Source organism: Phoenix dactylifera, chromosome 4 (assembly GCF_051530095.1).
Source record: "Phoenix dactylifera cultivar Ajwa chromosome 4, Ajwa_hap1_PhDact_Kaust_v1.1, whole genome shotgun sequence".
NCBI classification, from domain to species: Eukaryota; Viridiplantae; Streptophyta; class Magnoliopsida; order Arecales; family Arecaceae; genus Phoenix; species Phoenix dactylifera.
The window spans coordinates 35,269,569-35,295,244 of NC_143193.1; the positions used below are offsets into that span (position 1 = coordinate 35,269,569).

The 25,676-nt window shown below is 49.4% G+C and overlaps 67 non-coding genes and 3 pseudogenes across 67 annotated transcripts; all 70 read right to left on the reverse strand.

The window, feature by feature from the left end:
- Positions 1–176: 176 nt before the first annotated feature.
- LOC149757402 (5S ribosomal RNA) lies at positions 177–295 on the reverse strand. Its single transcript, XR_016408792.1, has one exon. It is a non-coding gene; the product is annotated as a 5S ribosomal RNA (ribosomal RNA).
- A 246-nt stretch (positions 296–541) lies between these two features.
- Positions 542–660, reverse strand: LOC149757403 (5S ribosomal RNA). The gene has a single exon (XR_016400795.1). It is a non-coding gene; the product is annotated as a 5S ribosomal RNA (ribosomal RNA).
- A 246-nt stretch (positions 661–906) lies between these two features.
- On the reverse strand, positions 907–1,025 carry LOC149757404 (5S ribosomal RNA). The gene has a single exon (XR_016403548.1). It is a non-coding gene; the product is annotated as a 5S ribosomal RNA (ribosomal RNA).
- A 246-nt stretch (positions 1,026–1,271) lies between these two features.
- LOC149757405 (5S ribosomal RNA) lies at positions 1,272–1,390 on the reverse strand. The gene has a single exon (XR_016403559.1). It is a non-coding gene; the product is annotated as a 5S ribosomal RNA (ribosomal RNA).
- Positions 1,391–1,636: 246 nt separating this feature from the next.
- Positions 1,637–1,755, reverse strand: LOC149757406 (5S ribosomal RNA). Its single transcript, XR_016403570.1, has one exon. It is a non-coding gene; the product is annotated as a 5S ribosomal RNA (ribosomal RNA).
- Positions 1,756–2,001: 246 nt separating this feature from the next.
- Positions 2,002–2,120, reverse strand: LOC149757407 (5S ribosomal RNA). The gene has a single exon (XR_016408607.1). It is a non-coding gene; the product is annotated as a 5S ribosomal RNA (ribosomal RNA).
- Positions 2,121–2,366: 246 nt separating this feature from the next.
- LOC149757408 (5S ribosomal RNA) lies at positions 2,367–2,485 on the reverse strand. The gene has a single exon (XR_016412745.1). It is a non-coding gene; the product is annotated as a 5S ribosomal RNA (ribosomal RNA).
- Positions 2,486–2,733: 248 nt separating this feature from the next.
- On the reverse strand, positions 2,734–2,852 carry LOC149757409 (5S ribosomal RNA). Its single transcript, XR_016401622.1, has one exon. It is a non-coding gene; the product is annotated as a 5S ribosomal RNA (ribosomal RNA).
- A 246-nt stretch (positions 2,853–3,098) lies between these two features.
- LOC149757410 (5S ribosomal RNA) lies at positions 3,099–3,217 on the reverse strand. Its single transcript, XR_016412746.1, has one exon. It is a non-coding gene; the product is annotated as a 5S ribosomal RNA (ribosomal RNA).
- A 248-nt stretch (positions 3,218–3,465) lies between these two features.
- On the reverse strand, positions 3,466–3,584 carry LOC149757411 (5S ribosomal RNA). Its single transcript, XR_016411851.1, has one exon. It is a non-coding gene; the product is annotated as a 5S ribosomal RNA (ribosomal RNA).
- Positions 3,585–3,830: 246 nt separating this feature from the next.
- Positions 3,831–3,949, reverse strand: LOC149757412 (5S ribosomal RNA). The gene has a single exon (XR_016403581.1). It is a non-coding gene; the product is annotated as a 5S ribosomal RNA (ribosomal RNA).
- Positions 3,950–4,195: 246 nt separating this feature from the next.
- Positions 4,196–4,314, reverse strand: LOC149757413 (5S ribosomal RNA). Its single transcript, XR_016408608.1, has one exon. It is a non-coding gene; the product is annotated as a 5S ribosomal RNA (ribosomal RNA).
- Positions 4,315–4,560: 246 nt separating this feature from the next.
- LOC149757414 (5S ribosomal RNA) lies at positions 4,561–4,679 on the reverse strand. The gene has a single exon (XR_016412747.1). It is a non-coding gene; the product is annotated as a 5S ribosomal RNA (ribosomal RNA).
- Positions 4,680–4,927: 248 nt separating this feature from the next.
- On the reverse strand, positions 4,928–5,046 carry LOC149757415 (5S ribosomal RNA). Its single transcript, XR_016401623.1, has one exon. It is a non-coding gene; the product is annotated as a 5S ribosomal RNA (ribosomal RNA).
- Positions 5,047–5,292: 246 nt separating this feature from the next.
- On the reverse strand, positions 5,293–5,411 carry LOC149757416 (5S ribosomal RNA). Its single transcript, XR_016403592.1, has one exon. It is a non-coding gene; the product is annotated as a 5S ribosomal RNA (ribosomal RNA).
- Positions 5,412–5,657: 246 nt separating this feature from the next.
- LOC149757417 (5S ribosomal RNA) lies at positions 5,658–5,776 on the reverse strand. Its single transcript, XR_016403598.1, has one exon. It is a non-coding gene; the product is annotated as a 5S ribosomal RNA (ribosomal RNA).
- Positions 5,777–6,024: 248 nt separating this feature from the next.
- LOC149757418 (5S ribosomal RNA) lies at positions 6,025–6,143 on the reverse strand. The gene has a single exon (XR_016401624.1). It is a non-coding gene; the product is annotated as a 5S ribosomal RNA (ribosomal RNA).
- Positions 6,144–6,389: 246 nt separating this feature from the next.
- On the reverse strand, positions 6,390–6,508 carry LOC149757419 (5S ribosomal RNA). The gene has a single exon (XR_016403609.1). It is a non-coding gene; the product is annotated as a 5S ribosomal RNA (ribosomal RNA).
- A 246-nt stretch (positions 6,509–6,754) lies between these two features.
- On the reverse strand, positions 6,755–6,873 carry LOC149757420 (5S ribosomal RNA). The gene has a single exon (XR_016403619.1). It is a non-coding gene; the product is annotated as a 5S ribosomal RNA (ribosomal RNA).
- A 247-nt stretch (positions 6,874–7,120) lies between these two features.
- Positions 7,121–7,239, reverse strand: LOC149757421 (5S ribosomal RNA). Its single transcript, XR_016407237.1, has one exon. It is a non-coding gene; the product is annotated as a 5S ribosomal RNA (ribosomal RNA).
- Positions 7,240–7,485: 246 nt separating this feature from the next.
- Positions 7,486–7,604, reverse strand: LOC149757422 (5S ribosomal RNA). The gene has a single exon (XR_016403629.1). It is a non-coding gene; the product is annotated as a 5S ribosomal RNA (ribosomal RNA).
- A 246-nt stretch (positions 7,605–7,850) lies between these two features.
- Positions 7,851–7,969, reverse strand: LOC149757423 (5S ribosomal RNA). Its single transcript, XR_016403641.1, has one exon. It is a non-coding gene; the product is annotated as a 5S ribosomal RNA (ribosomal RNA).
- A 246-nt stretch (positions 7,970–8,215) lies between these two features.
- Positions 8,216–8,334, reverse strand: LOC149757424 (5S ribosomal RNA; annotated as a pseudogene).
- Positions 8,335–8,580: 246 nt separating this feature from the next.
- On the reverse strand, positions 8,581–8,699 carry LOC149757425 (5S ribosomal RNA). The gene has a single exon (XR_016403652.1). It is a non-coding gene; the product is annotated as a 5S ribosomal RNA (ribosomal RNA).
- Positions 8,700–8,947: 248 nt separating this feature from the next.
- LOC149757426 (5S ribosomal RNA) lies at positions 8,948–9,066 on the reverse strand. Its single transcript, XR_016401330.1, has one exon. It is a non-coding gene; the product is annotated as a 5S ribosomal RNA (ribosomal RNA).
- Positions 9,067–9,312: 246 nt separating this feature from the next.
- On the reverse strand, positions 9,313–9,431 carry LOC149757427 (5S ribosomal RNA). Its single transcript, XR_016401525.1, has one exon. It is a non-coding gene; the product is annotated as a 5S ribosomal RNA (ribosomal RNA).
- Positions 9,432–9,677: 246 nt separating this feature from the next.
- Positions 9,678–9,796, reverse strand: LOC149757428 (5S ribosomal RNA). Its single transcript, XR_016411852.1, has one exon. It is a non-coding gene; the product is annotated as a 5S ribosomal RNA (ribosomal RNA).
- Positions 9,797–10,043: 247 nt separating this feature from the next.
- LOC149757429 (5S ribosomal RNA) lies at positions 10,044–10,162 on the reverse strand. Its single transcript, XR_016407238.1, has one exon. It is a non-coding gene; the product is annotated as a 5S ribosomal RNA (ribosomal RNA).
- A 246-nt stretch (positions 10,163–10,408) lies between these two features.
- LOC149757430 (5S ribosomal RNA) lies at positions 10,409–10,527 on the reverse strand. Its single transcript, XR_016403663.1, has one exon. It is a non-coding gene; the product is annotated as a 5S ribosomal RNA (ribosomal RNA).
- A 246-nt stretch (positions 10,528–10,773) lies between these two features.
- LOC149757431 (5S ribosomal RNA) lies at positions 10,774–10,892 on the reverse strand. Its single transcript, XR_016403674.1, has one exon. It is a non-coding gene; the product is annotated as a 5S ribosomal RNA (ribosomal RNA).
- A 247-nt stretch (positions 10,893–11,139) lies between these two features.
- Positions 11,140–11,258, reverse strand: LOC149757432 (5S ribosomal RNA). The gene has a single exon (XR_016408923.1). It is a non-coding gene; the product is annotated as a 5S ribosomal RNA (ribosomal RNA).
- Positions 11,259–11,504: 246 nt separating this feature from the next.
- Positions 11,505–11,623, reverse strand: LOC149757433 (5S ribosomal RNA). The gene has a single exon (XR_016403109.1). It is a non-coding gene; the product is annotated as a 5S ribosomal RNA (ribosomal RNA).
- A 246-nt stretch (positions 11,624–11,869) lies between these two features.
- Positions 11,870–11,988, reverse strand: LOC149757434 (5S ribosomal RNA). The gene has a single exon (XR_016403686.1). It is a non-coding gene; the product is annotated as a 5S ribosomal RNA (ribosomal RNA).
- A 247-nt stretch (positions 11,989–12,235) lies between these two features.
- On the reverse strand, positions 12,236–12,354 carry LOC149757435 (5S ribosomal RNA). The gene has a single exon (XR_016406840.1). It is a non-coding gene; the product is annotated as a 5S ribosomal RNA (ribosomal RNA).
- Positions 12,355–12,600: 246 nt separating this feature from the next.
- LOC149757436 (5S ribosomal RNA) lies at positions 12,601–12,719 on the reverse strand. The gene has a single exon (XR_016403698.1). It is a non-coding gene; the product is annotated as a 5S ribosomal RNA (ribosomal RNA).
- Positions 12,720–12,965: 246 nt separating this feature from the next.
- LOC149757437 (5S ribosomal RNA) lies at positions 12,966–13,084 on the reverse strand. The gene has a single exon (XR_016403710.1). It is a non-coding gene; the product is annotated as a 5S ribosomal RNA (ribosomal RNA).
- Positions 13,085–13,331: 247 nt separating this feature from the next.
- Positions 13,332–13,450, reverse strand: LOC149757438 (5S ribosomal RNA). The gene has a single exon (XR_016407239.1). It is a non-coding gene; the product is annotated as a 5S ribosomal RNA (ribosomal RNA).
- A 246-nt stretch (positions 13,451–13,696) lies between these two features.
- On the reverse strand, positions 13,697–13,815 carry LOC149757439 (5S ribosomal RNA). The gene has a single exon (XR_016403110.1). It is a non-coding gene; the product is annotated as a 5S ribosomal RNA (ribosomal RNA).
- Positions 13,816–14,061: 246 nt separating this feature from the next.
- On the reverse strand, positions 14,062–14,180 carry LOC149757440 (5S ribosomal RNA). Its single transcript, XR_016403721.1, has one exon. It is a non-coding gene; the product is annotated as a 5S ribosomal RNA (ribosomal RNA).
- Positions 14,181–14,427: 247 nt separating this feature from the next.
- LOC149757441 (5S ribosomal RNA) lies at positions 14,428–14,546 on the reverse strand. Its single transcript, XR_016407240.1, has one exon. It is a non-coding gene; the product is annotated as a 5S ribosomal RNA (ribosomal RNA).
- A 246-nt stretch (positions 14,547–14,792) lies between these two features.
- LOC149757442 (5S ribosomal RNA) lies at positions 14,793–14,911 on the reverse strand. The gene has a single exon (XR_016403731.1). It is a non-coding gene; the product is annotated as a 5S ribosomal RNA (ribosomal RNA).
- Positions 14,912–15,157: 246 nt separating this feature from the next.
- Positions 15,158–15,276, reverse strand: LOC149757443 (5S ribosomal RNA). Its single transcript, XR_016403742.1, has one exon. It is a non-coding gene; the product is annotated as a 5S ribosomal RNA (ribosomal RNA).
- A 246-nt stretch (positions 15,277–15,522) lies between these two features.
- On the reverse strand, positions 15,523–15,641 carry LOC149757444 (5S ribosomal RNA; annotated as a pseudogene).
- A 246-nt stretch (positions 15,642–15,887) lies between these two features.
- On the reverse strand, positions 15,888–16,006 carry LOC149757445 (5S ribosomal RNA). The gene has a single exon (XR_016403753.1). It is a non-coding gene; the product is annotated as a 5S ribosomal RNA (ribosomal RNA).
- A 248-nt stretch (positions 16,007–16,254) lies between these two features.
- On the reverse strand, positions 16,255–16,373 carry LOC149757446 (5S ribosomal RNA). The gene has a single exon (XR_016401331.1). It is a non-coding gene; the product is annotated as a 5S ribosomal RNA (ribosomal RNA).
- A 246-nt stretch (positions 16,374–16,619) lies between these two features.
- LOC149757447 (5S ribosomal RNA) lies at positions 16,620–16,738 on the reverse strand. Its single transcript, XR_016401526.1, has one exon. It is a non-coding gene; the product is annotated as a 5S ribosomal RNA (ribosomal RNA).
- Positions 16,739–16,984: 246 nt separating this feature from the next.
- Positions 16,985–17,103, reverse strand: LOC149757448 (5S ribosomal RNA). The gene has a single exon (XR_016411853.1). It is a non-coding gene; the product is annotated as a 5S ribosomal RNA (ribosomal RNA).
- A 246-nt stretch (positions 17,104–17,349) lies between these two features.
- LOC149757449 (5S ribosomal RNA) lies at positions 17,350–17,468 on the reverse strand. Its single transcript, XR_016403765.1, has one exon. It is a non-coding gene; the product is annotated as a 5S ribosomal RNA (ribosomal RNA).
- A 247-nt stretch (positions 17,469–17,715) lies between these two features.
- Positions 17,716–17,834, reverse strand: LOC149757450 (5S ribosomal RNA). The gene has a single exon (XR_016407241.1). It is a non-coding gene; the product is annotated as a 5S ribosomal RNA (ribosomal RNA).
- A 246-nt stretch (positions 17,835–18,080) lies between these two features.
- On the reverse strand, positions 18,081–18,199 carry LOC149757451 (5S ribosomal RNA). Its single transcript, XR_016403776.1, has one exon. It is a non-coding gene; the product is annotated as a 5S ribosomal RNA (ribosomal RNA).
- Positions 18,200–18,445: 246 nt separating this feature from the next.
- Positions 18,446–18,564, reverse strand: LOC149757452 (5S ribosomal RNA). The gene has a single exon (XR_016403787.1). It is a non-coding gene; the product is annotated as a 5S ribosomal RNA (ribosomal RNA).
- Positions 18,565–18,811: 247 nt separating this feature from the next.
- Positions 18,812–18,930, reverse strand: LOC149757453 (5S ribosomal RNA). Its single transcript, XR_016408924.1, has one exon. It is a non-coding gene; the product is annotated as a 5S ribosomal RNA (ribosomal RNA).
- Positions 18,931–19,176: 246 nt separating this feature from the next.
- On the reverse strand, positions 19,177–19,295 carry LOC149757454 (5S ribosomal RNA). Its single transcript, XR_016403111.1, has one exon. It is a non-coding gene; the product is annotated as a 5S ribosomal RNA (ribosomal RNA).
- A 246-nt stretch (positions 19,296–19,541) lies between these two features.
- Positions 19,542–19,660, reverse strand: LOC149757455 (5S ribosomal RNA). The gene has a single exon (XR_016403798.1). It is a non-coding gene; the product is annotated as a 5S ribosomal RNA (ribosomal RNA).
- A 247-nt stretch (positions 19,661–19,907) lies between these two features.
- Positions 19,908–20,026, reverse strand: LOC149757456 (5S ribosomal RNA). Its single transcript, XR_016407242.1, has one exon. It is a non-coding gene; the product is annotated as a 5S ribosomal RNA (ribosomal RNA).
- Positions 20,027–20,272: 246 nt separating this feature from the next.
- Positions 20,273–20,391, reverse strand: LOC149757457 (5S ribosomal RNA). The gene has a single exon (XR_016403810.1). It is a non-coding gene; the product is annotated as a 5S ribosomal RNA (ribosomal RNA).
- A 246-nt stretch (positions 20,392–20,637) lies between these two features.
- LOC149757458 (5S ribosomal RNA) lies at positions 20,638–20,756 on the reverse strand. The gene has a single exon (XR_016403822.1). It is a non-coding gene; the product is annotated as a 5S ribosomal RNA (ribosomal RNA).
- A 247-nt stretch (positions 20,757–21,003) lies between these two features.
- LOC149757459 (5S ribosomal RNA) lies at positions 21,004–21,122 on the reverse strand. Its single transcript, XR_016407243.1, has one exon. It is a non-coding gene; the product is annotated as a 5S ribosomal RNA (ribosomal RNA).
- A 246-nt stretch (positions 21,123–21,368) lies between these two features.
- LOC149757460 (5S ribosomal RNA) lies at positions 21,369–21,487 on the reverse strand. The gene has a single exon (XR_016405066.1). It is a non-coding gene; the product is annotated as a 5S ribosomal RNA (ribosomal RNA).
- A 246-nt stretch (positions 21,488–21,733) lies between these two features.
- Positions 21,734–21,852, reverse strand: LOC149757461 (5S ribosomal RNA). The gene has a single exon (XR_016403830.1). It is a non-coding gene; the product is annotated as a 5S ribosomal RNA (ribosomal RNA).
- Positions 21,853–22,099: 247 nt separating this feature from the next.
- Positions 22,100–22,218, reverse strand: LOC149757462 (5S ribosomal RNA). Its single transcript, XR_016407244.1, has one exon. It is a non-coding gene; the product is annotated as a 5S ribosomal RNA (ribosomal RNA).
- A 246-nt stretch (positions 22,219–22,464) lies between these two features.
- Positions 22,465–22,582, reverse strand: LOC149757463 (5S ribosomal RNA). The gene has a single exon (XR_016403639.1). It is a non-coding gene; the product is annotated as a 5S ribosomal RNA (ribosomal RNA).
- A 246-nt stretch (positions 22,583–22,828) lies between these two features.
- On the reverse strand, positions 22,829–22,947 carry LOC149757464 (5S ribosomal RNA). Its single transcript, XR_016402771.1, has one exon. It is a non-coding gene; the product is annotated as a 5S ribosomal RNA (ribosomal RNA).
- Positions 22,948–23,192: 245 nt separating this feature from the next.
- Positions 23,193–23,311, reverse strand: LOC149757465 (5S ribosomal RNA; annotated as a pseudogene).
- A 246-nt stretch (positions 23,312–23,557) lies between these two features.
- LOC149757466 (5S ribosomal RNA) lies at positions 23,558–23,676 on the reverse strand. The gene has a single exon (XR_016403840.1). It is a non-coding gene; the product is annotated as a 5S ribosomal RNA (ribosomal RNA).
- A 246-nt stretch (positions 23,677–23,922) lies between these two features.
- On the reverse strand, positions 23,923–24,041 carry LOC149757467 (5S ribosomal RNA). The gene has a single exon (XR_016402072.1). It is a non-coding gene; the product is annotated as a 5S ribosomal RNA (ribosomal RNA).
- Positions 24,042–24,287: 246 nt separating this feature from the next.
- On the reverse strand, positions 24,288–24,406 carry LOC149757468 (5S ribosomal RNA). The gene has a single exon (XR_016412917.1). It is a non-coding gene; the product is annotated as a 5S ribosomal RNA (ribosomal RNA).
- A 246-nt stretch (positions 24,407–24,652) lies between these two features.
- Positions 24,653–24,771, reverse strand: LOC149757469 (5S ribosomal RNA). The gene has a single exon (XR_016403849.1). It is a non-coding gene; the product is annotated as a 5S ribosomal RNA (ribosomal RNA).
- Positions 24,772–25,018: 247 nt separating this feature from the next.
- Positions 25,019–25,137, reverse strand: LOC149757470 (5S ribosomal RNA). The gene has a single exon (XR_016407559.1). It is a non-coding gene; the product is annotated as a 5S ribosomal RNA (ribosomal RNA).
- Positions 25,138–25,383: 246 nt separating this feature from the next.
- Positions 25,384–25,502, reverse strand: LOC149757471 (5S ribosomal RNA). The gene has a single exon (XR_016403860.1). It is a non-coding gene; the product is annotated as a 5S ribosomal RNA (ribosomal RNA).
- Positions 25,503–25,676: the final 174 nt, after the last annotated feature.

Here is a 25,676-nt window from a genome sequence, read left to right on the forward strand (position 1 = left end):
CGGGGCCGTTCTGGCGTAGGATTCAACGCGCTGGTCCCGCTATGCGGCATGGCACCGCCAGTCTCCGGACCCAGTTTATTGTCGGGGGAAAAAAATTATCCGAAGAGGAAAAGCCAAAAGCCAAAAAATTAAAAATAAATATTATCAAAAAATAAAAAAGCGGGCAAAAAATAAAAAGGGTGCAACATGAGGACTTCCTAGGGGGTCACCCATCCTAGTACTACTCTCGCCCAAGCACGCTTAACTGCGGAGTTCTGATAGGATCCGGTGCATTAGTGCTGGTATGATCGCACCCAAGACATGCCCTTCGAAACTCCCTTATATGACAAAGTAGCAGACCTCGACGGCCCGAGACATTCGCGCTGCCGGGGCCGTTCTGGCGTAGGATTCAACACGCTGTTCCGCTATGCGGCATGGCACCGCCAGTCTCCGGACTCAGTTTATTTTCGGGGGAAAAAAATTATCCGAAGAGGAAAAGCCAAAAGCCGAAAAATAAAAAATAAATGTTATCAAAAAATAAAAAAGCGGGCAAAAAATAAAAGGGGTGCAACACGAGGACTTCCCAGGGGGTCACCCATCCTAGTACTAGTCTCGCCCAAGCACGCTTAACTGCGGAGTTCTGATGGGATCCGGTGCATTAGTGCTGGTATGATCGCACCCATGACATGCCTTTCGAAACTCCCTTTTATGACAAAGCAGCAGACCTCGACGGCCCGAGACATTCGCGCTGCCGGGGCCGTTCTGGCGTAGGATTCAACGCGCTGTTCCGCTATGCGGCATGGCACCGCCAGTCTCCGGACTCAGTTTATTTTCGGGGGAAAAAAATTATCCGAAGAGGAAAAGCCAAAAGCCGAAAAATAAAAAATAAATGTTATCAAAAAATAAAAAAGCGGGCAAAAAATAAAAGGGGTGCAACACGAGGACTTCCCAGGGGGTCACCCATCCTAGTACTACTCTCGCCCAAGCACGCTTAACTGCGGAGTTCTGATGGGATCCGGTGCATTAGTGCTGGTATGATCGCACCCATGACATGCCTTTCGAAACTCCCTTTTATGACAAAGCAGCAGACCTCGACGGCCCGAGACATTCGCGCTGCCGGGGCCGTTCTGGCGTAGGATTCAACGCGCTGTTCCGCTATGCGGCATGGCACCGCCAGTCTCCGGACTCAGTTTATTTTCGGGGGAAAAAAATTATCCGAAGAGGAAAAGCCAAAAGCCGAAAAATAAAAAATAAATGTTATCAAAAAATAAAAAAGCGGGCAAAAAATAAAAGGGGTGCAACACGAGGACTTCCCAGGGGGTCACCCATCCTAGTACTACTCTCGCCCAAGCACGCTTAACTGCGGAGTTCTGATGGGATCCGGTGCATTAGTGCTGGTATGATCGCACCCATGACATGCCTTTCGAAACTCCCTTTTATGACAAAGCAGCAGACCTCGACGGCCCGAGACATTCGCGCTGCCGGGGCCGTTCTGGCGTAGGATTCAACGCGCTGTTCCGCTATGCGGCATGGCACCGCCAGTCTCCGGACTCAGTTTATTTTCGGGGGAAAAAAATTATCCGAAGAGGAAAAGCCAAAAGCCGAAAAATAAAAAATAAATGTTATCAAAAAATAAAAAAGCGGGCAAAAAATAAAAGGGGTGCAACACGAGGACTTCCCAGGGGGTCACCCATCCTAGTACTACTCTCGCCCAAGCACGCTTAACTGCGGAGTTCTGATGGGATCCGGTGCATTAGTGCTGGTATGATCGCACCCATGACATGCCCTTCGAAACTCCCTTTTATGACAAAGCAGCGGACCTCGACGGCCCGAGACATTCGCGCTGCCGGGGCCGTTCTGGCGTAGAATTCAACGCGCTGTTCCGCTATGCGGCATGGCACCGCCAGTCTCCGGACTCAGTTTATTTTCGGGGGGAAAAAATTATCCGAAGAGGAAAAGCCAAAAGCCAAAAAATTAAAAATAAATATTATCAAAAAATAAAAAAGCGGGCAAAAAATAAAAAGGGTGCAACACGAGAACTTCCCAGGGGGTCACCCATCCTAGTACTTCTCTCGCCCAAGCACGCCTAACTGCGGAGTTATGATGGGATCCGGTGCATTAGTGCTGGTATGATCGCACCCATGACATGCCCTTCGAAACTCCCTTTTATGACAAAGCAGCAGACCGCGACGGCCCGAGACATTCGCGCTGCCGGGGCCGTTCTGGCGTAGGATTCAACGCGCTGTTCCGCTATGCGGCATGGCACCGCGAGTCTCTGGACTCAGTTTATTTTCGGGGGAAAAAAATTATCCGAAGAGGAAAAGCCAAAAGCCGAAAAATTAAAAATAAATATTATCAAAAAATAAAAAAGCGGGCAAAAAATAAAAGGGGTGCAACACGAGGACTTCCCAGGGGGTCACCCATCGTAGTACTACTCTCGCCCAAGCACGCTTAACTGCGGAGTTCTGATGGGATCCGGTGCATTAGTGCTGGTATGATCGCACCCATGACATGCCCATCGAAACTCCCTTTTATGACAAAGCTGCAGACGTCGACGGCCCGAGACATTCGCGCCGCCGGGGCCGTTCTGGCGTAGGATTCAACGCGCTATTCCCGCTATGCGGCATGGCACCGCCAGTCTCCGGACTCAGTTTATTTTCGGGGGAAAAAAATTATCCGAAGAGGAAAAGCCAAAAGCCGAAAAATTAAAAATAAATATTATCAAAAAATAAAAAAGTGGAGAAAAAAATAAAAAGGGTGCAACACGAGGACTTCCCAGGGGGTCACCCATCCTAGTACAACTCTCGCCCAAGCACGCTTAACTGCGGAGTTCTGATGGGATCCGGTGCATTAGTGCTGGTATGATCGCACCCATGACATGCCCTTCGAAACTCCCTTTTATGACAAAGCAGCAGACCTCGACGGCCCGAGACATTCGCGCTGCCGGGGCCGTTCTGGCGTAGGATTCAACGCGCTGTTCCGCTATGCGGCATGGCACCGCGAGTCTCCGGACTCAGTTTATTTTCGGGGGAAAAAAATTATCCGAAGAGAAAAAGCCAAAAGCCGAAAAATTAAAAATAAATATTATCAAAAAATAAAAAAGCGGGCAAAAAATAAAAGGGGTGCAACACGAGGACTTCCCAGGGGGTCACCCATCGTAGTACTACTCTCGCCCAAGCACGCTTAACTGCGGAGTTCTGATGGGATCCGGTGCATTAGTGCTGGTATGATCGCACCCATGACATGCCCATCGAAACTCCCTTTTATGACAAAGCAGCAGACGTCGACGGCCCGAGACATTCGCGCCGCCGGGGCCGTTCTGGCGTAGGATTCAACGCGCTATTCCCGCTATGCGGCATGGCACCGCCAGTCTCCGGACTCAGTTTATTTTCGGGGGAAAAAAATTATCCGAAGAGGAAAAGCCAAAAGCCGAAAAATTAAAAATAAATATTATCAAAAAATAAAAAAGTGGAGAAAAAAATAAAAAGGGTGCAACACGAGGACTTCCCAGGGGGTCACCCATCCTAGTACTACTCTCGCCCAAGCACGCTTAACTGCGGAGTTCTGATGGGATCCGGTGCATTAGTGCTGGTATGATCGCACCCATGACATGCCTTTCGAAACTCCCTTTTATGACAAAGCAGCAGACCTCGACGGCCCGAGACATTCGCGCTGCCGGGGCCGTTCTGGCGTAGGATTCAACGCGCTGTTCCGCTATGCGGCATGGCACCGCCAGTCTCCGGACTCAGTTTATTTTCGGGGGAAAAAAATTATCCGAAGAGGAAAAGCCAAAAGCCGAAAAATAAAAAATAAATGTTATCAAAAAATAAAAAAGCGGGCAAAAAATAAAAGGGGTGCAACACGAGGACTTCCCAGGGGGTCACCCATCCTAGTACTACTCTCGCCCAAGCACGCTTAACTGCGGAGTTCTGATGGGATCCGGTGCATTAGTGCTGGTATGATCGCACCCATGACATGCCCTTCGAAACTCCCTTTTATGACAAAGCAGCGGACCTCGACGGCCCGAGACATTCGCGCTGCCGGGGCCGTTCTGGCGTAGAATTCAACGCGCTGTTCCGCTATGCGGCATGGCACCGCCAGTCTCCGGACTCAGTTTATTTTCGGGGGGAAAAAATTATCCGAAGAGGAAAAGCCAAAAGCCAAAAAATTAAAAATAAATATTATCAAAAAATAAAAAAGCGGGCAAAAAATAAAAAGGGTGCAACACGAGAACTTCCCAGGGGGTCACCCATCCTAGTACTTCTCTCGCCCAAGCACGCCTAACTGCGGAGTTATGATGGGATCCGGTGCATTAGTGCTGGTATGATCGCACCCATGACATGCCCTTCGAAACTCCCTTTTATGACAAAGCAGCAGACCGCGACGGCCCGAGACATTCGCGCTGCCGGGGCCGTTCTGGCGTAGGATTCAACGCGCTGTTCCGCTATGCGGCATGGCACCGCGAGTCTCTGGACTCAGTTTATTTTCGGGGGAAAAAAATTATCCGAAGAGGAAAAGCCAAAAGCCGAAAAATTAAAAATAAATATTATCAAAAAATAAAAAAGCGGGCAAAAAATAAAAGGGGTGCAACACGAGGACTTCCCAGGGGGTCACCCATCGTAGTACTACTCTCGCCCAAGCACGCTTAACTGCGGAGTTCTGATGGGATCCGGTGCATTAGTGCTGGTATGATCGCACCCATGACATGCCCATCGAAACTCCCTTTTATGACAAAGCAGCAGACGTCGACGGCCCGAGACATTCGCGCCGCCGGGGCCGTTCTGGCGTAGGATTCAACGCGCTATTCCCGCTATGCGGCATGGCACCGCCAGTCTCCGGACTCAGTTTATTTTCGGGGGAAAAAAATTATCCGAAGAGGAAAAGCCAAAAGCCGAAAAATTAAAAATAAATATTATCAAAAAATAAAAAAGTGGAGAAAAAAATAAAAAGGGTGCAACACGAGGACTTCCCAGGGGGTCACCCATCCTAGTACAACTCTCGCCCAAGCACGCTTAACTGCGGAGTTCTGATGGGATCCGGTGCATTAGTGCTGGTATGATCGCACCCATGACATGCCCTTCGAAACTCCCTTTTATGACAAAGCAGCAGACCTCGACGGCCCGAGACATTCGCGCTGCCGGGGCCGTTCTGGCGTAGGATTCAACGCGCTGTTCCGCTATGCGGCATGGCACCGCGAGTCTCCGGACTCAGTTTATTTTCGGGGGAAAAAAATTATCCGAAGAGAAAAAGCCAAAAGCCGAAAAATGAAAAATAAATATTATCAAAAAATAAAAAAGCGGGCAAAAAATAAAAGGGGTGCAACACGAGGACTTCCCAGGGGGTCACCCATCCTAGTACTACTCTCGCCCAAGCACGCTTAACTGCGGAGTTCTGATGGGATCCGGTGCATTAGTGCTGGTATGATCGCACCCATGACATGCCCATCGAAACACCCTTTTATGACAAAGCAGCAGACCTCGACGGCCCGAGACATTCGCGCTGCCGAGGCCGTTTTGGCGTAGGATTCAATGCGATGTTCCGCTATGCGGCATGGCACCGCGAGTCTCCGGACTCAGTTTATTGTCGAGGGAAAAAAATTATGCGAAGAGGAAAAGCCAAAAGCCAAAAAATTAAAAATAAATGTTATCAAAAAAGAAAAAAGCGGGCAAAAAATAAAAGGGGTGCAACACGAGGACTTCCCAGGGGGTCACCCATCCTAGTACTACTCTCGCCCAAGCACGCTTAACTGCGGAGTTCTGATGGGATCCGGTGCATTAGTGCTGGTATGATCGCACCCATGACATGCCCATCGAAACTCCCTTTTATGACAAAGCAGCAGACGTCGACGGCCCGAGATATTTGCGCCGCCGGGGCCGTTCTGGCGTAGGATTCAACGCGCTATTCCCGCTATGCGGCATGGCACCGCCAGTCTCCGGACTCAGTTTATTTTCGGGGGAAAAAAATTATCCGAAGAGGAAAAGCCAAAAGCCGAAAAATTAAAAATAAATATTATCAAAAAATAAAAAAGTGGAGAAAAAAATAAAAAGGGTGCAACACGAGGACTTCCCAGGGGGTCACCCATCCTAGTACAACTCTCGCCCAAGCACGCTTAACTGCGGAGTTCTGATGGGATCCGGTGCATTAGTGCTGGTATGATCGCACCCATGACATGCCCTTCGAAACTCCCTTTTATGACAAAGCAGCAGACCTCGACGGCCCGAGACATTCGCGCTGCCGGGGCCGTTCTGGCGTAGGATTCAACGCGCTGTTCCGCTATGCGGCATGGCACCGCGAGTCTCCGGACTCAGTTTATTTTCGGGGGAAAAAAATTATCCGAAGAGAAAAAGCCAAAAGCCGAAAAATTAAAAATAAATATTATCAAAAAATAAAAAAGCGGGCAAAAAATAAAAGGGGTGCAACACGAGGACTTCCCAGGGGGTCACCCATCCTAGTACTACTCTCGCCCAAGCACGCTTAACTGCGGAGTTCTGATGGGATCCGGTGCATTAGTGCTGGTATGATCGCACCCATGACATGCCCATCGAAACACCCTTTTATGACAAAGCAGCAGACCTCGACGGCCCGAGACATTCGCGCTGCCGAGGCCGTTTTGGCGTAGGATTCAATGCGATGTTCCGCTATGCGGCATGGCACCGCGAGTCTCCGGACTCAGTTTATTGTCGAGGGAAAAAAATTATGCGAAGAGGAAAAGCCAAAAGCCAAAAAATTAAAAATAAATGTTATCAAAAAAGAAAAAAGCGGGCAAAAAATAAAAGGGGTGCAACACGAGGACTTCCCAGGGGGTCACCCATCCTAGTACTACTCTCGCCCAAGCACGCTTAACTGCGGAGTTCTGATGGGATCCGGTGCATTAGTGCTGGTATGATCGCACCCATGATATGCCCTTCGAAACTCCCTTTTATGACAAAGCAGCAGACCTCGACGGCCCGAGACATTCGCGCTGCCGGGGCCGTTCTGGCGTAGGATTCAACGCGCTGGTCCCGCTATGCGGCATGGCACCGCCAGTCTCCGGACCCAGTTTATTGTCGGGGGAAAAAAATTATCCGAAGAGGAAAAGCCAAAAGCCAAAAAATTAAAAATAAATATTATCAAAAAATAAAAAAGCGGGCAAAAAATAAAAAGGGTGCAACATGAGGACTTCCCAGGGGGTCACCCATCCTAGTACTACTCTCGCCCAAGCACGCTTAACTGCGGAGTTCTGATAGGATCCGGTGCATTAGTGCTGGTATGATCGCACCCAAGACATGCCCTTCGAAACTCCCTTTTATGACAAAGTAGCAGACCTCGACGGCCCGAGACATTCGCGCTGCCGGGGCCGTTCTGGCGTAGGATTCAACACGCTGTTCCGCTATGCGGCATGGCACCGCCAGTCTCCGGACTCAGTTTATTTTCGGGGGAAAAAAATTATCCGAAGAGGAAAAGCCAAAAGCCGAAAAATAAAAAATAAATGTTATCAAAAAATAAAAAAGCGGGCAAAAAATAAAAGGGGTGCAACACGAGGACTTCCCAGGGGGTCACCCATCCTAGTACTACTCTCGCCCAAGCACGCTTAACTGCGGAGTTCTGATGGGATCCGGTGCATTAGTGCTGGTATGATCGCACCCATGACATGCCCTTCGAAACTCCCTTTTATGACAAAGCAGCAGACCTCGACGGCCCGAGACATTCGCGCTGCCGGGGCCGTTCTGGCGGAGGATTCAACGCGCTGTTCCGCTATGCGGCATGGCACCGCCAGTCTCCGGACTCAGTTTATTTTCGGGGGAAAAAAATTATCCGAAGAGGAAAAGCCAAAAGCCGAAAAATAAAAAATAAATGTTATCAAAAAATAAAAAAGCGGGCAAAAAATAAAAGGGGTGCAACACGAGGACTTCCCAGGGGGTCACCCATCCTAGTACTACTCTCGCCCAAGCACGCTTAACTGCGGAGTTCTGATGGGATCCGGTGCATTAGTGCTGGTATGATCGCACCCATGACATGCCCTTCGAAACTCCCTTTTATAACAAAGCAGCAGACCTCGACGGCCCGAGACATTCGCGCTGCCGGGGCCGTTCTGGCGTAGGATTCAACGCGCTGTTCCGCTATGCGGCATGGCACCGCCAGTCTCCGGACTCAGTTTATTTTCGGGGGGAAAAAATTATCCGAAGAGGAAAAGCCAAAAGCCAAAAAATTAAAAATAAATATTATCAAAAAATAAAAAAGCGGGCAAAAAATAAAAAGGGTGCAACACAAGGACTTCCCAGGGGGTCACCCATCCTAGTACTTCTCTCGCCCAAGCACGCCTAACTGCGGAGTTATGATGGGATCCGGTGCATTAGTGCTGGTATGATCGCACCCATGACATGCCCTTCGAAACTCCCTTTTATGACAAAGCAGCAGACCGCGACGGCCCGAGACATTCGCGCTGCCGGGGCCGTTCTGGCGTAGGATTCAACGCGCTGTTCCGCTATGCGGCATGGCACCGCGAGTCTCCGGACTCAGTTTATTTTCGGGGGAAAAAAATTATCCGAAGAGGAAAAGCCAAAAGCCGAAAAATTAAAAATAAATATTATCAAAAAATAAAAAAGCGGGCAAAAAATAAAAGGGGTGCAACACGAGGACTTCCCAGGGGGTCACCCATCCTAGTACTACTCTCGCCCAAGCACGCTTAACTGCGGAGTTCTGATGGGATCCGGTGCATTAGTGCTGGTATGATCGCACCCATGACATGCCCATCGAAACTCCCTTTTATGACAAAGCAGCAGACCTCGACGGCCCGAGACATTCGCGCCGCCGGGGCCGTTCTGGCGTAGGATTCAACGCGCTATTCCCGCTATGCGGCATGGCACCGCCAGTCTCCGGACTCAGTTTATTTTCGGGGGAAAAAAATTATCCGAAGAGGAAAAGCCAAAAGCCGAAAAATTAAAAATAAATATTATCAAAAAATAAAAAAGTGGAGAAAAAAATAAAAAGGGTGCAACACGAGGACTTCCCAGGGGGTCACCCATCCTAGTACTACTCTCGCCCAAGCACGCTTAACTGCGGAGTTCTGATGGGATCCGGAGCATTAGTGCTGGTATGATCGCACCCATGACATGCCTTTCGAAACTCCCTTTTATGACAAAGCAGCAGACCTCGACGGCCCGAGACATTCGCGCTGCCGGGGCCGTTCTGGCGTAGGATTCAACGCGCTGTTCCGCTATGCGGCATGGCACCGCGAGTCTCCGGACTCAGTTTATTTTCGGGGGAAAAAAATTATCCGAAGAGGAAAAGCCAAAAGCCAAAAAATTAAAAATAAATATTATCAAAAAATAAAAAAGCGGGCAAAAAATAAAAGGGGTGCAACACGAGGACTTCCCAGGGGGTCACCCATCCTAATACTACTCTCGCCCAAGCACGCTTAACTGCGGAGTTCTGATGGGATCCGGTGCATTAGTGCTGGTATGATCGCACCCATGACATGCCCATCGAAACACCCTTTTATGACAAAGCAGCAGACCTCGACGGCCCGAGACATTCGCGCTGCCGGGGCCGTTCTGGCGTAGGATTCAATGCGCTGTTCCGCTATGCGGCATGGCACCGCGAGTCTCCGGACTCAGTTTATTTTCGAGGGGAAAAAATTATCCGAAGAGGAAAAGCCAAAAGCCAAAAAATTAAAAATAAATGTTATCAAAAAAGAAAAAAGCGGGCAAAAAATAAAAAGGGTGCAACACGAGGACTTCCCAGGGGGTCACCCATCCTAGTACTACTCTCGCCCAAGCACGCTTAACTGCGGAGTTCTGATGGGATCCGGTGCATTAGTGCTGGTATGATCGCACCCATGATATGCCCTTCGAAACTCCCTTTTATGACAAAGCAGCAGACCTCGACGGCCCGAGACATTCGCGCTGCCGGGGCCGTTCTGGCGTAGGATTCAACGTGCTGGTCCCGCTATGCGGCATGGCACCGCCAGTCTCCGGACCCAGTTTATTGTCGGGGGAAAAAAATTATCCGAAGAGGAAAAGCCAAAAGCCAAAAAATTAAAAATAAATATTATCAAAAAATAAAAAAGCGGGCAAAAAATAAAAAGGGTGCAACATGAGGACTTCCCAGGGGGTCACCCATCCTAGTACTACTCTCGCCCAAGCACGCTTAACTGCGGAGTTCTGATAGGATCCGGTGCATTAGTGCTGGTATGATCGCACCCAAGACATGCCCTTCGAAACTCCCTTTTATGACAAAGTAGCAGACCTCGACGGCCTGAGACATTCGCGCTGCCGGGGCCGTTCTGGCGTAGGATTCAACATGCTGTTCCGCTATGCGGCATGGCACCGCCAGTCTCCGGACTCAGTTTATTTTCGGGGGAAAAAAATTATCCGAAGAGGAAAAGCCAAAAGCCGAAAAATAAAAAATAAATGTTATCAAAAAATAAAAAAGCGGGCAAAAAATAAAAGGGGTGCAACACGAGGACTTCCCAGGGGGTCACCCATCCTAGTACTACTCTCGCCCAAGCACGCTTAACTGCGGAGTTCTGATGGGATCCGGTGCATTAGTGCTGGTATGATCGCACCCATGACATGCCCTTCGAAACTCCCTTTTATGACAAAGCAGCAGACCTCGACGGCCCGAGACATTCGCGCTGCCGAGGCCGTTCTGGCGTAGGATTCAATGCGCTGTTCCGCTATGCGGCATGGCACCGCGAGTCTCCGGACTCAGTTTATTTTCGAGGGAAAAAAATTATCCGAAGAGGAAAAGTCAAAAGCCAAAAAATTAAAAATAAATGTTATCAAAAAAGAAAAAAGCGGGCAAAAAATAAAAGGGGTGCAACACGAGGACTTCCCAGGGGGTCACCCATCCTAGTACTACTCTCGCCCAAGCACGCTTAACTGCGGAGTTCTGATGGGATCCGGTGCATTAGTGCTGGTATGATCGCACCCATGATATGCCCTTCGAAACTCCCTTTTATGACAAAGCAGCAGACCTCGACGGCCCGAGACATTCGCGCTGCCGGGGCCGTTCTGGCGTAGGATTCAACGCGCTGGTCCCGCTATGCGGCATGGCACCGCCAGTCTCCGGACCCAGTTTATTGTCGGGGGAAAAAAATTATCCGAAGAGGAAAAGCCAAAAGCCAAAAAATTAAAAATAAATATTATCAAAAAATAAAAAAGCGGGCAAAAAATAAAAAGGGTGCAACATGAGGACTTCCCAGGGGGTCACCCATCCTAGTACTACTCTCGCCCAAGCATGCTTAACTGCGGAGTTCTGATAGGATCCGGTGCATTAGTGCTGGTATGATCGCACCCAAGACATGCCCTTCGAAACTCCCTTTTATGACAAAGTAGCAGACCTCGACGGCCCGAGACATTCGCGCTGCCGGGGCCGTTCTGGCGTAGGATTCAACACGCTGTTCCGCTATGCGGCATGGCACCGCCAGTCTCCGGACTCAGTTTATTTTCGAGGGAAAAAAATTATCCGAAGAGGAAAAGCCAAAAGCCGAAAAATAAAAAATAAATGTTATCAAAAAATAAAAAAGCGGGCAAAAAATAAAAGGGGTGCAACACGAGGACTTTCCAGGGGGTCACCCATCCTAGTACTACTCTCGCCCAAGCACGCTTAACTGCGGAGTTCTGATGGGATCCGGTGCATTAGTGCTGGTATGATCGCACCCATGACATGCCCTTCGAAACTCCCTTTTATGACAAAGCAGCAGACCTCGACGGCCCGAGACATTCGCGCTGCCGAGGCCGTTCTGGCGTAGGATTCAATGCGCTGTTCCGCTATGCGGCATGGCACCGCGAGTCTCCGGACTCAGTTTATTTTCGAGGGAAAAAAATTATCCGAAGAGGAAAAGCCAAAAGCCAAAAAATTAAAAATAAATGTTATCAAAAAAGAAAAAAGCGGGCAAAAAATAAAAGGGGTGCAACACGAGGACTTCCCAGGGGGTCACCCATCCTAGTACTACTCTCGCCCAAGCACGCTTAACTGCGGAGTTCTGATGGGATCCGGTGCATTAGTGCTGGTATGATCGCACCCATGATATGCCCTTCGAAACTCCCATTTATGACAAAGCAGCAGACCTCGACGGCCCGAGACATTCGCGCTGCCGGGGCCGTTCTGGCGTAGGATTCAACGTGCTGGTCCCGCTATGCGGCATGGCACCGCCAGTCTCCGGACCCACTTTATTGTCGGGGGAAAAAAATTATCCGAAGAGGAAAAGCCAAAAGCCAAAAAATTAAAAATAAATATTATCAAAAAATAAAAAAGCGGGCAAAAAATAAAAAGGGTGCAACATGTGGACTTCCCAGGGGGTCACCCATCCTAGTACTACTCTCGCCCAAGCACGCTTAACTGCGGAGTTCTGATAGGATCCGGTGCATTAGTGCTGGTATGATCGCACCCAAGACATGCCCTTCGAAACTCCCTTTTATGACAAAGTAGCAGACCTCGACGGCCCGAGACATTCGCGCTGCCGGGGCCGTTCTGGCGTAGGATTCAACACGCTGTTCCGCTATGCGGCATGGCACCGCCAGTCTCCGGACTCAGTTTATTTTCGGGGGAAAAAAATTATCTGAAGAGGAAAAGCCAAAAGCCGAAAAATAAAAAATAAATGTTATCAAAAAATAAAAAAGCGGGCAAAAAATAAAAGGGGTGCAACACGAGGACTTCCCAGGGGGTCACCCATCCTAGTACTACTCTCGCCCAAGCACGCTTAACTGCGGAGTTCTGATGGGATCCGGTGCATTAGTGCTGGTATGATCGCACCCATGACATGCCCTTCGAAACTCCCTTTTATGACAAAGCAGCAGACCTCGACGGCCCGAGACATTCGCGCTGCCGAGGCCGTTCTGGCGTAGGATTCAATGCGCTGTTCCGCTATGCGGCATGGCACCGCGAGTCTCCGGACTCAGTTTATTTTCGAGGGAAAAAAATTATCCGAAGAGGAAAAGTCAAAAGCCAAAAAATTAAAAATAAATGTTATCAAAAAAGAAAAAAGCGGGCAAAAAATAAAAGGGGTGCAACACGAGGACTTCCCAGGGGGTCACCCATCCTAGTACTACTCTCGCCCAAGCACGCTTAACTGCGGAGTTCTGATGGGATCCGGTGCATTAGTGCTGGTATGATCGCACCCATGATATGCCCTTCGAAACTCCCTTTTATGACAAAGCAGCAGACCTCGACGGCCCGAGACATTCGCGCTGCCGGGGCCGTTCTGGCGTAGGATTCAACGCGCTGGTCCCGCTATGCGGCATGGCACCGCCAGTCTCCGGACCCAGTTTATTGTCGGGGGAAAAAAATTATCCGAAGAGGAAAAGCCAAAAGCCAAAAAATTAAAAATAAATATTATCAAAAAATAAAAAAGCGGGCAAAAAATAAAAAGGGTGCAACATGAGGACTTCCCAGGGGGTCACCCATCCTAGTACTACTCTCGCCCAAGCACGCTTAACTGCGGAGTTCTGATAGGATCCGGTGCATTAGTGCTGGTATGATCGCACCCAAGACATGCCCTTCGAAACTCCCTTTTATGACAAAGTAGCAGACCTCGACGGCCCGAGACATTCGCGCTGCCGGGGCCGTTCTGGCGTAGGATTCAACACGCTGTTCCGCTATGCGGCATGGCACCGCCAGTCTCCGGACTCAGTTTATTTTCGAGGGAAAAAAATTATCCGAAGAGGAAAAGCCAAAAGCCGAAAAATAAAAAATAAATGTTATCAAAAAATAAAAAAGCGGGCAAAAAATAAAAGGGGTGCAACACGAGGACTTTCCAGGGGGTCACCCATCCTAGTACTACTCTCGCCCAAGCACGCTTAACTGCGGAGTTCTGATGGGATCCGGTGCATTAGTGCTGGTATGATCGCACCCATGACATGCCCTTCGAAACTCCCTTTTATGACAAAGCAGCAGACCTCGACGGCCCGAGACATTCGCGCTGCCGAGGCCGTTCTGGCGTAGGATTAAATGCGCTGTTCCGCTATGCGGCATGGCACCGCGAGTCTCCGGACTCAGTTTATTTTCGAGGGAAAAAAATTATCCGAAGAGAAAAAGCCAAAAGCCAAAAAATTAAAAATAAATGTTATCAAAAAAGAAAAAAGCGGGCAAAAAATAAAAGGGGTGCAACACGAGGACTTCCCAGGGGGTCACCCATCCTAGTACTACTCTCGCCCAAGCACGCTTAACTGCGGAGTTCTGATGGGATCCGGTGCATTAGTGCTGGTATGATCGCACCCATGATATGCCCTTCGAAACTACCATTTATGACAAAGCAGCAGACCTCGACGGCCCGAGACATTCGCGCTGCCGGGGCCGTTCTGGCGTAGGATTCAACGTGCTGGTCCCGCTATGCGGCATGGCACCGCCAGTCTCCGGACCCAGTTTATTGTCGGGGGAAAAAAATTATCCGAAGAGGAAAAGCCAAAAGCCAAAAAATTAAAAATAAATATTATCAAAAAATAAAAAAGCGGGCAAAAAATAAAAAGGGTGCAACATGAGGACTTCCCAGGGGGTCACCCATCCTAGTACTACTCTCGCCCAAGCACGCTTAACTGCGGAGTTCTGATAGGATCCGGTGCATTAGTGCTGGTATGATCGCACCCAAGACATGCCCTTCGAAACTCCCTTTTATGACAAAGTAGCAGACCTCGACGGCCCGAGACATTCGCGCTGCCGGGACCGTTCTGGCGTAGGATTCAACACGCTGTTCCGCTATGCGGCATGGCACCGCCAGTCTCCGGACTCAGTTTATTTTCGGGGGAAAAAAATTATCCGAAGAGGAAAAGCCAAAAGCCGAAAAATAAAAAATAAATGTTATCAAAAAATAAAAAAGCGGGCAAAAAATAAAAGGGGTGCAACACGAGGACTTCCCAGGGGGTCACCCATCCTAGTACTACTCTCGCCCAAGCACGCTTAACTGCGGAGTTCTGATGGGATCCGGTGCATTAGTGCTGGTATGATCGCACCCATGACATGCCCTTCGAAACTCCCTTTTATGACAAAGCAGCAGACCTCGACGGCCCGAGACATTCGCGCTGCCGGGGCCGTTCTGGCGGAGGATTCAACGCGCTGTTCCGCTATGCGGCATGGCACCGCCAGTCTCCGGACTCAGTTTATTTTCGGGGGAAAAAAATTATCCGAAGAGGAAAAGCCAAAAGCCGAAAAATAAAAAATAAATGTTATCAAAAAATAAAAAAGCGGGCAAAAAATAAAAGGGGTGCAACACGAGGACTTCCCAGGGGGTCACCCATCCTAGTACTACTCTCGCCCAAGCACGCTTAACTGCGGAGTTCTGATGGGATCCGGTGCATTAGTGCTGGTATGATCGCACCCATGACATGCCCTTCGAAACTCCCTTTTATAACAAAGCAGCAGACCTCGACGGCCCGAGACTTTCGCGCTGCCGGGGCCGTTCTGGCGTAGGATTCAACGCGCTGTTCCGCTATGCGGCATGGCACCGCCAGTCTCCGGACTCAGTTTATTTTCGGGGGGAAAAAATTATCCGAAGAGGAAAAGCCAAAAGCCAAAAAATTAAAAATAAATATTATCAAAAAATAAAAAAGCGGGCAAAAAATAAAAAGGGTGCAACACGAGGACTTCCCAGGGGGTCACCCATCCTAGTACTTCTCTCGCCCAAGCACGCCTAACTGCGGAGTTATGATGGGATCCGGTGCATTAGTGCTGGTATGATCGCACCCATGACATGCCCTTCGAAACTCCCTTTTATGACAAAGCAGCAGACCGCGACGGCCCGAGACATTCGCGCTGCCGGGGCCGTTCTGGCGTAGGATTCAACGCGCTGTTCCGCTATGCGGCATGGCACCGCGAGTCTCCGGACTCAGTTTATTTTCGGGGGAAAAAAATTATCCGAAGAGGAAAAGCCAAAAGCCGAAAAATTAAAAATAAATATTATCAAAAAATAAAAAAGCGGGCAAAAAATAAAAGGGGTGCAACACGAGGACTTCCCAGGGGGTCACCCATCCTAGTACTACTCTCGCCCAAGCACGCTTAACTGCGGAGTTCTGATGGGATCCGGTGCATTAGTGCTGGTATGATCGCACCCATGACATGCCCATCGAAACTCCCTTTTATGACAAAGCAGCAGACCTCGACGGCCCGAGACATTCGCGCCGCCGGGGCCGTTCTGGCGTAGGATTCAACGCGCTATTCCCGCTATGCGGCATGGCACCGCCAGTCTCCGGACTCAGTTTATTTTCGGGGGAAAAAAATTATCCGAAGAGGAAAAGCCAAAAGCCGAAAAATTTAAAATAAATATTATCAAAAAATAAAAAAGTGGAGAAAAAAATAAAAAGGGTGCAACACGAGGACTTCCCAGGGGGTCACCCATCCTAGTACTACTCTCGCCCAAGCACGCTTAACTGCGGAGTTCTGATGGGATCCGGAGCATTAGTGCTGGTATGATCGCACCCATGACATGCCTTTCGAAACTCCCTTTTATGACAAAGCAGCAGACCTCGACGGCCCGAGACATTCGCGCTGCCGGGGCCGTTCTGGCGTAGGATTCAACGCGCTGTTCCGCTATGCGGCATGGCACCGCGAGTCTCCGGACTCAGTTTATTTTCTGGGGAAAAAAATTATCCGAAGAGGAAAAGCCAAAAGCCGAAAAATTAAAAATAAATATTATCAAAAAATAAAAAAGCGGGCAAAAAATAAAAGGGGTGCAACACGAGGACTTCCCAGGGGGTCACCCATCCTAATACTACTCTCGCCCAAGCACGCTTAACTGCGGAGTTCTGATGGGATCCGGTGCATTAGTGCTGGTATGATCGCACCCATGACATGCCCATCGAAACACCCTTTTATGACAAAGCAGCAGACCTCGACGGCCCGAGACATTCGCGCTGCCGGGGCCGTTCTGGCGTAGGATTCAATGCGCTGTTCCGCTATGCGGCATGGCACCGCGAGTCTCCGGACTCAGTTTATTTTCGAGGGGAAAAAATTATCCGAAGAGGAAAAGCCAAAAGCCAAAAAATTAAAAATAAATGTTATCAAAAAAGAAAAAAGCGGGCAAAAAATAAAAAGGGTGCAACACGAGGACTTCCCAGGGGGTCACCCATCCTAGTACTACTCTCGCCCAAGCACGCTTAACTGCGGAGTTCTGATGGGATCCGGTGCATTAGTGCTGGTATGATCGCACCCATGATATGCCCTTCGAAACTCCCTTTTATGACAAAGCAGCAGACCTCGACGGCCCGAGACATTCGCGCTGCCGGGGCCGTTCTGGCGTAGGATTCAACGCGCTGTTCCGCTATGCGGCATGGCACCGCGAGTCTCCGGACTCAGTTTATTTTCGGGGGAAAAAAATTATCCGAAGAGGAAAAGCCAAAAGCCGAAAAATTAAAAATAAAAATTATCAAAAAATAAAAAAGCGGGCAAAAAATAAAAGGGGTGCAACACGAGGACTTCCCAGGGGGTCACCCATCCTAGTACTACTCTCGCCCAAGCACGCTTAACTGCGGAGTTCTGATGGGATCCGGTGCATTAGTGCTGGTATGATCGCACCCATGATATGCCCTTCGAAACTCCCTTTTATGACAAAGCAGCAGACCTCGACGGCCCGAGACATTCGCGCTGCCGGGGCCGTTCTGGCGTAGGATTCAACGTGCTGGTCCCGCTATGCGGCATGGCACCGCCAGTCTCCGGACCCAGTTTATTGTCGGGGGAAAAAAATTATCCGAAGAGGAAAAGCCAAAAGCCAAAAAATTAAAAATAAATATTATCAAAAAATAAAAAAGCGGGCAAAAAATAAAAAGGGTGCAACATGAGGACTTCCCAGGGGGTCACCCATCCTAGTACTACTCTCGCCCAAGCACGCTTAACTGCGGAGTTCTGATAGGATCCGGTGCATTAGTGCTGGTATGATCGCACCCAAGACATGCCCTTCGAAACTCCCTTTTATGACAAAGTAGCAGACCTCGACGGCCCGAGACATTCGCGCTGCCGGGGCCGTTCTGGCGTAGGATTCAACACGCTGTTCCGCTATGCGGCATGGCACCGCCAGTCTCCGGACTCAGTTTATTTTCGGGGGAAAAAAATTATCCGAAGAGGAAAAGCCAAAAGCCGAAAAATAAAAAATAAATGTTATCAAAAAATAAAAAAGCGGGCAAAAAATAAAAGGGGTGCAACACGAGGACTTCCCAGGGGGTCACCCATCCTAGTACTACTCTCGCCCAAGCACGCTTAACTGCGGAGTTCTGATGGGATCCGGTGCATTAGTGCTGGTATGATCGCACCCATGACATGCCCTTCGAAACTCCCTTTTATGACAAAGCAGCAGACCTCGACGGCCCGAGACATTCGCGCTGCCGAGGCCGTTCTGGCGTAGGATTCAATGCGCTGTTCCGCTATGCGGCATGGCACCGCGAGTCTCCGGACTCAGTTTATTTTCGAGGGAAAAAAATTATCCGAAGAGGAAAAGTCAAAAGCCAAAAAATTAAAAATAAATGTTATCAAAAAAGAAAAAAGCGGGCAAAAAATAAAAGGGGTGCAACACGAGGACTTCCCAGGGGGTCACCCATCCTAGTACTACTCTCGCCCAAGCACGCTTAACTGCGGAGTTCTGATGGGATCCGGTGCATTAGTGCTGGTATGATCGCACCCATGATATGCCCTTCGAAACTCCCTTTTATGACAAAGCAGCAGACCTCGACGGCCCGAGACATTCGCGCTGCCGGGGCCGTTCTGGCGTAGGATTCAACGCGCTGGTCCCGCTATGCGGCATGGCACCGCCAGTCTCCGGACCCAGTTTATTGTCGGGGGAAAAAAATTATCCGAAGAGGAAAAGCCAAAAGCCAAAAAATTAAAAATAAATATTATCAAAAAATAAAAAAGCGGGCAAAAAATAAAAAGGGTGCAACATGAGGACTTCCCAGGGGGTCACCCATCCTAGTACTACTCTCGCCCAAGCATGCTTAACTGCGGAGTTCTGATAGGATCCGGTGCATTAGTGCTGGTATGATCGCACCCAAGACATGCCCTTCGAAACTCCCTTTTATGACAAAGTAGCAGACCTCGACGGCCCGAGACATTCGCGCTGCCGGGGCCGTTCTGGCGTAGGATTCAACACGCTGTTCCGCTATGCGGCATGGCACCGCCAGTCTCCGGACTCAGTTTATTTTCGAGGGAAAAAAATTATCCGAAGAGGAAAAGCCAAAAGCCGAAAAATAAAAAATAAATGTTATCAAAAAATAAAAAAGCGGGCAAAAAATAAAAGGGGTGCAACACGAGGACTTTCCAGGGGGTCACCCATCCTAGTACTACTCTCGCCCAAGCACGCTTAACTGCGGAGTTCTGATGGGATCCGGTGCATTAGTGCTGGTATGATCGCACCCATGACATGCCCTTCGAAACTCCCTTTTATGACAAAGCAGCAGACCTCGACGGCCCGAGACATTCGCGCTGCCGAGGCCGTTCTGGCGTAGGATTCAATGCGCTGTTCCGCTATGCGGCATGGCACCGCGAGTCTCCGGACTCAGTTTATTTTCGAGGGAAAAAAATTATCCGAAGAGGAAAAGCCAAAAGCCAAAAAATTAAAAATAAATGTTATCAAAAAAGAAAAAAGCGGGCAAAAAATAAAAGGGGTGCAACACGAGGACTTCCCAGGGGGTCACCCATCCTAGTACTACTCTCGCCCAAGCACGCTTAACTGCGGAGTTCTGATGGGATCCGGTGCATTAGTGCTGGTATGATCGCACCCATGATATGCCCTTCGAAACTCCCATTTATGACAAAGCAGCAGACCTCGACGGCCCGAGACATTCGCGCTGCCGGGGCCGTTCTGGCGTAGGATTCAACGTGCTGGTCCCGCTATGCGGCATGGCACCGCCAGTCTCCGGACCCACTTTATTGTCGGGGGAAAAAAATTATCCGAAGAGGAAAAGCCAAAAGCCAAAAAATTAAAAATAAATATTATCAAAAAATAAAAAAGCGGGCAAAAAATAAAAAGGGTGCAACATGAGGACTTCCCAGGGGGTCACCCATCCTAGTACTACTCTCGCCCAAGCACGCTTAACTGCGGAGTTCTGATAGGATCCGGTGCATTAGTGCTGGTATGATCGCACCCAAGACATGCCCTTCGAAACTCCCTTTTATGACAAAGTAGCAGACCTCGACGGCCCGAGACATTCGCGCTGCCGGGGCCGTTCTGGCGTAGGATTCAACACGCTGTTCCGCTATGCGGCATGGCACCGCCAGTCTCCGGACTCAGTTTATTTTCGGGGGAAAAAAATTATCTGAAGAGGAAAAGCCAAAAGCCGAAAAATAAAAAATAAATGTTATCAAAAAATAAAAAAGCGGGCAAAAAATAAAAGGGGTGCAACACGAGGACTTCCCAGGGGGTCACCCATCCTAGTACTACTCTCGCCCAAGCACGCTTAACTGCGGAGTTCTGATGGGATCCGGTGCATTAGTGCTGGTATGATCGCACCCATGACATGCCCTTCGAAACTCCCTTTTATGACAAAGCAGCAGACCTCGACGGCCCGAGACATTCGCGCTGCCGAGGCCGTTCTGGCGTAGGATTCAATGCGCTGTTCCGCTATGCGGCATGGCACCGCGAGTCTCCGGACTCAGTTTATTTTCGAGGGAAAAAAATTATCCGAAGAGGAAAAGTCAAAAGCCAAAAAATTAAAAATAAATGTTATCAAAAAAGAAAAAAGCGGGCAAAAAATAAAAGGGGTGCAACACGAGGACTTCCCAGGGGGTCACCCATCCTAGTACTACTCTCGCCCAAGCACGCTTAACTGCGGAGTTCTGATGGGATCCGGTGCATTAGTGCTGGTATGATCGCACCCATGATATGCCCTTCGAAACTCCCTTTTATGACAAAGCAGCAGACCTCGACGGCCCGAGACATTCGCGCTGCCGGGGCCGTTCTGGCGTAGGATTCAACGCGCTGGTCCCGCTATGCGGCATGGCACCGCCAGTCTCCGGACCCAGTTTATTGTCGGGGGAAAAAAATTATCCGAAGAGGAAAAGCCAAAAGCCAAAAAATTAAAAATAAATATTATCAAAAAATAAAAAAGCGGGCAAAAAATAAAAAGGGTGCAACATGAGGACTTCCCAGGGGGTCACCCATCCTAGTACTACTCTCGCCCAAGCACGCTTAACTGCGGAGTTCTGATAGGATCCGGTGCATTAGTGCTGGTATGATCGCACCCAAGACATGCCCTTCGAAACTCCCTTTTATGACAAAGTAGCAGACCTCGACGGCCCGAGACATTCGCGCTGCCGGGGCCGTTCTGGCGTAGGATTCAACACGCTGTTCCGCTATGCGGCATGGCACCGCCAGTCTCCGGACTCAGTTTATTTTCGAGGGAAAAAAATTATCCGAAGAGGAAAAGCCAAAAGCCGAAAAATAAAAAATAAATGTTATCAAAAAATAAAAAAGCGGGCAAAAAATAAAAGGGGTGCAAAACGAGGACTTTCCAGGGGGTCACCCATCCTAGTACTACTCTCGCCCAAGCACGCTTAACTGCGGAGTTCTGATGGGATCCGGTGCATTAGTGCTGGTATGATCGCACCCATGACATGCCCTTCGAAACTCCCTTTTATGACAAAGCAGCAGACCTCGACGGCCCGAGACATTCGCGCTGCCGAGGCCGTTCTGGCGTAGGATTAAATGCGCTGTTCCGCTATGCGGCATGGCACCGCGAGTCTCCGGACTCAGTTTATTTTCGAGGGAAAAAAATTATCCGAAGAGGAAAAGCCAAAAGCCAAAAAATTAAAAATAAATGTTATCAAAAAAGAAAAAAGCGGGCAAAAAATAAAAGGGGTGCAACACGAGGACTTCCCAGGGGGTCACCCATCCTAGTACTACTCTCGCCCAAGCACGCTTAACTGCGGAGTTCTGATGGGATCCGGTGCATTAGTGCTGGTATGATCGCACCCATGATATGCCCTTCGAAACTCCCATTTATGACAAAGCAGCAGACCTCGACGGCCCGAGACATTCGCGCTGCCGGGGCCGTTCTGGCGTAGGATTCAACGTGCTGGTCCCGCTATGCGGCATGGCACCGCCAGTCTCCGGACCCAGTTTATTGTCGGGGGAAAAAAATTATCCGAAGAGGAAAAGCCAAAAGCCAAAAAATTAAAAATAAATATTATCAAAAAATAAAAAAGCGGGCAAAAAATAAAAAGGGTGCAACATGAGGACTTCCCAGGGGGTCACCCATCCTAGTACTACTCTCGCCCAAGCACGCTTAACTGCGGAGTTCTGATAGGATCCGGTGCATTAGTGCTGGTATGATCGCACCCAAGACATGCCCTTCGAAACTCCCTTTTATGACAAAGTAGCAGACCTCGACGGCCCGAGACATTCGCGCTGCCGGGACCGTTCTGGCGTAGGATTCAACACGCTGTTCCGCTATGCGGCATGGCACCGCCAGTCTCCGGACTCAGTTTATTTTCGGGGGAAAAAAATTATCCGAAGAGGAAAAGCCAAAAGCCGAAAAATAAAAAATAAATGTTATCAAAAAATAAAAAAGCGGGCAAAAAATAAAAGGGGTGCAACACGAGGACTTCCCAGGGGTCACCCATCCTAGTACTACTCTCGCCCAAGCACGCTTAACTGCGGAGTTCTGATGGGATCCGGTGCATTAGTGCTGGTATGATCGCACCCATGACATGCCCTTCGAAACTCCCTTTTATGACAAAGCAGCAGACCTCGACGGCCCGAGACATTCGCGCTGCCGGGGCCGTTCTGGCGTAGGATTCAACGCGCTGTTCCGCTATGCGGCATGGCACCGCCAGTCTCCGGACTCAGTTTATTTTTGGGGGAAAAAAATTATCCGAAGAGGAAAAGCCAAAAGCCGAAAAATAAAAAATAAATGTTATCAAAAAATAAAAAAGCGGGCAAAAAATAAAAGGGGTGCAACACGAGGACTTCCCAGGGGGTCACCCATCCTAGTACTACTCTCGCCCAAGCACGCTTAACTGCGGAGTTCTGATGGGATCCGGTGCATTAGTGTTGGTATGATCGCACCCATGACATGCCCTTCGAAACTCCCTTTTATGACAAAGCAGCAGACCTCGACGGCCCGAGACATTCGCGCTGCCGGGGCCGTTCTGGCGTAGGATTCAACGCGCTGTTCCGCTATGCGGCATGGCACCGCCAGTCTCCGGACTCAGTTTATTTTCGGGGGGAAAAATTATCCGAAGAGGAAAAGCCAAAAGCCAAAAAATTAAAAATAAATATTATCAAAAAATAAAAAAGCGGGCAAAAAATAAAAAGGGTGCAACACGAGGACTTCCCAGGGGGTCACCCATCCTAGTACTTCTCTCGCCCAAGCACGCCTAACTGCGGAGTTATGATGGGATCCGGTGCATTAGTGCAGGTATGATCGCACCCATGACATGCCCTTCGAAACTCCCTTTTATGACAAAGCAGCAGACCGCGACGGCCCGAGACATTCGCGCTGCCGGGGCCGTTCTGGCGTAGGATTCAACGCGCTGTTCCGCTATGCGGCATGGCACCGCGAGTCTCCGGACTCAGTTTATTTTCGGGGGAAAAAAATTATCCAAAGAGGAAAAGCCAAAAGCCGAAAAATTAAAAATAAATATTATCAAAAAATAAAAAAGCGGGCAAAAAATAAAAGGGGTGCAACACGAGGACTTCCCAGGGGGTCACCCATCCTAGTACTACTCTCGCCCAAGCACGCTTAACTGCGGAGTTCTGATGGGATCCGGTGCATTAGTGCTGGTATGATCGCACCCATGACATGCCCTTCGAAACTCCCTTTTATGACAAAGCAGCAGACCTCGACGGCCCGAGACATTCGCGCTGCCGGGGCCGTTCTGGCGTAGGATTCAACGCGCTGTTCCGCTATGCGGCATGGCACCGCCAGTCTCCGGACTCAGTTTATTTTCGGGGGAAAAAAATTATCCGAAGAGGAAAAGCCAAAAGCCGAAAAATAAAAAATAAATGTTATCAAAAAATAAAAAAGCGGGCAAAAAATAAAAGGGGTGCAACACGAGGACTTCCCAGGGGGTCACCCATCCTAGTACTACTCTCGCCCAAGCACGCTTAACTGCGGAGTTCTGATGGGATCCGGTGCATTAGTGCTGGTATGATCGCACCTATGACATGCCCTTCGAAACTCCCTTTTATGACAAAGCAGCAGACCTCGACGGCCCGAGACATTCGCGCTGCCGGGGCCGTTCTGGCGTAGGATTCAACGCGCTGTTCCGCTATGCGGCATGGCACCGCGAGTCTCCGGACTCAGTTAATTTTCGGGGGAAAAAAATTATCCGAAGAGGAAAAGCCAAAAGCCGAAAAATTAAAAATAAATATTATCAAAAAATAAAAAAGCGGGCAAAAAATAAAAGGGGTGCAACACGAGGACTTCCCAGGGGGTCACCCATCCTAGTACTACTCTCGCCCAAGCACGCTTAACTGCGGAGTTCTGATGGGATCCGGTGCATTAGTGCAGGTATGATCGCACCCATGACATGCCCATCGAAACACCCTTTTATGACAAAGCAGCAGACCTCGACGGCCCGAGACATTCGCGCTGCCGGGGCCGTTCTGGCGTAGGATTCAATGCGCTGTTCCGCTATGCGGCATGGCACCGCGAGTCTCCGGACTCAGTTTATTTTCGAGGGAAAAAAATTATCCGAAGAGGAAAAGCCAAAAGCCAAAAAATTAAAAATAAATGTTATCAAAAAAGAAAAAAGCGGGCAAAAAATAAAAGGGGTGCAACACGAGGACTTCCCAGGGGGTCACCCATCCTAGTACTACTCTCGCCCAAGCACGCTTAACTGCGGAGTTCTGATGGGATCCGGTGCATTAGTGCTGGTATGATCGCACCCATGATATGCCCTTCGAAACTCCCATTTATGACAAAGCAGCAGACCTCGACGGCCCGAGACATTCGCGCTGCCGGGGCCGTTCTGGCGTAGGATTCAACGTGCTGGTCCCGCTATGCGGCATGGCACCGCCAGTCTCCGTACCCAGTTTATTGTCGGGGGAAAAAAATTATCCGAAGAGGAAAAGCCAAAAGCCAAAAAATTAAAAATAAATATTATCAAAAAATAAAAAAGCGGGCAAAAAATAAAAAGGGTGCAACATGAGGACTTCCCAGGGGGTCACCCATCCTAGTACTACTCTCGCCCAAGCACGCTTAGCTGCGGAGTTCTGATAGGATCCGGTGCATTAGTGCTGGTATGATCGCACCCAAGACATGCCCTTCGAAACTCCCTTTTATGACAAAGTAGCAGACCTCGACGGCCCGAGACATTCGCGCTGCCGGGGCCGTTCTGGCGTAGGATTCAACACGCTGTTCCGCTATGCGGCATGGCACCGCCAGTCTCCGGACTCAGTTTATTTTCGGGAGAAAAAAATTATCCGAAGAGGAAAAGCCAAAAGCCGAAAAATAAAAAATAAATGTTATCAAAAAATAAAAAAGCGGGCAAAAAATAAAAGGGGTGCAACACGAGGACTTCCCAGGGGGTCACCCATCCTAGTACTACTCTCGCCCAAGCACGCTTAACTGCGGAGTTCTGATGGGATCCGGTGCATTAGTGCTGGTATGATCGCACCCATGACATGCCCTTCGAAACTCCCTTTTATGACAAAGCAGCAGACCTCGACGGCCCGAGACATTCGCGCTGCCGGGGCCGTTCTGGCGTAGGATTCAACGCGCTGTTCCGCTATGCGGCATGGCACCGCCAGTCTCCGGACTCAGTTTATTTTCGGGGGAAAAAAATTATCCGAA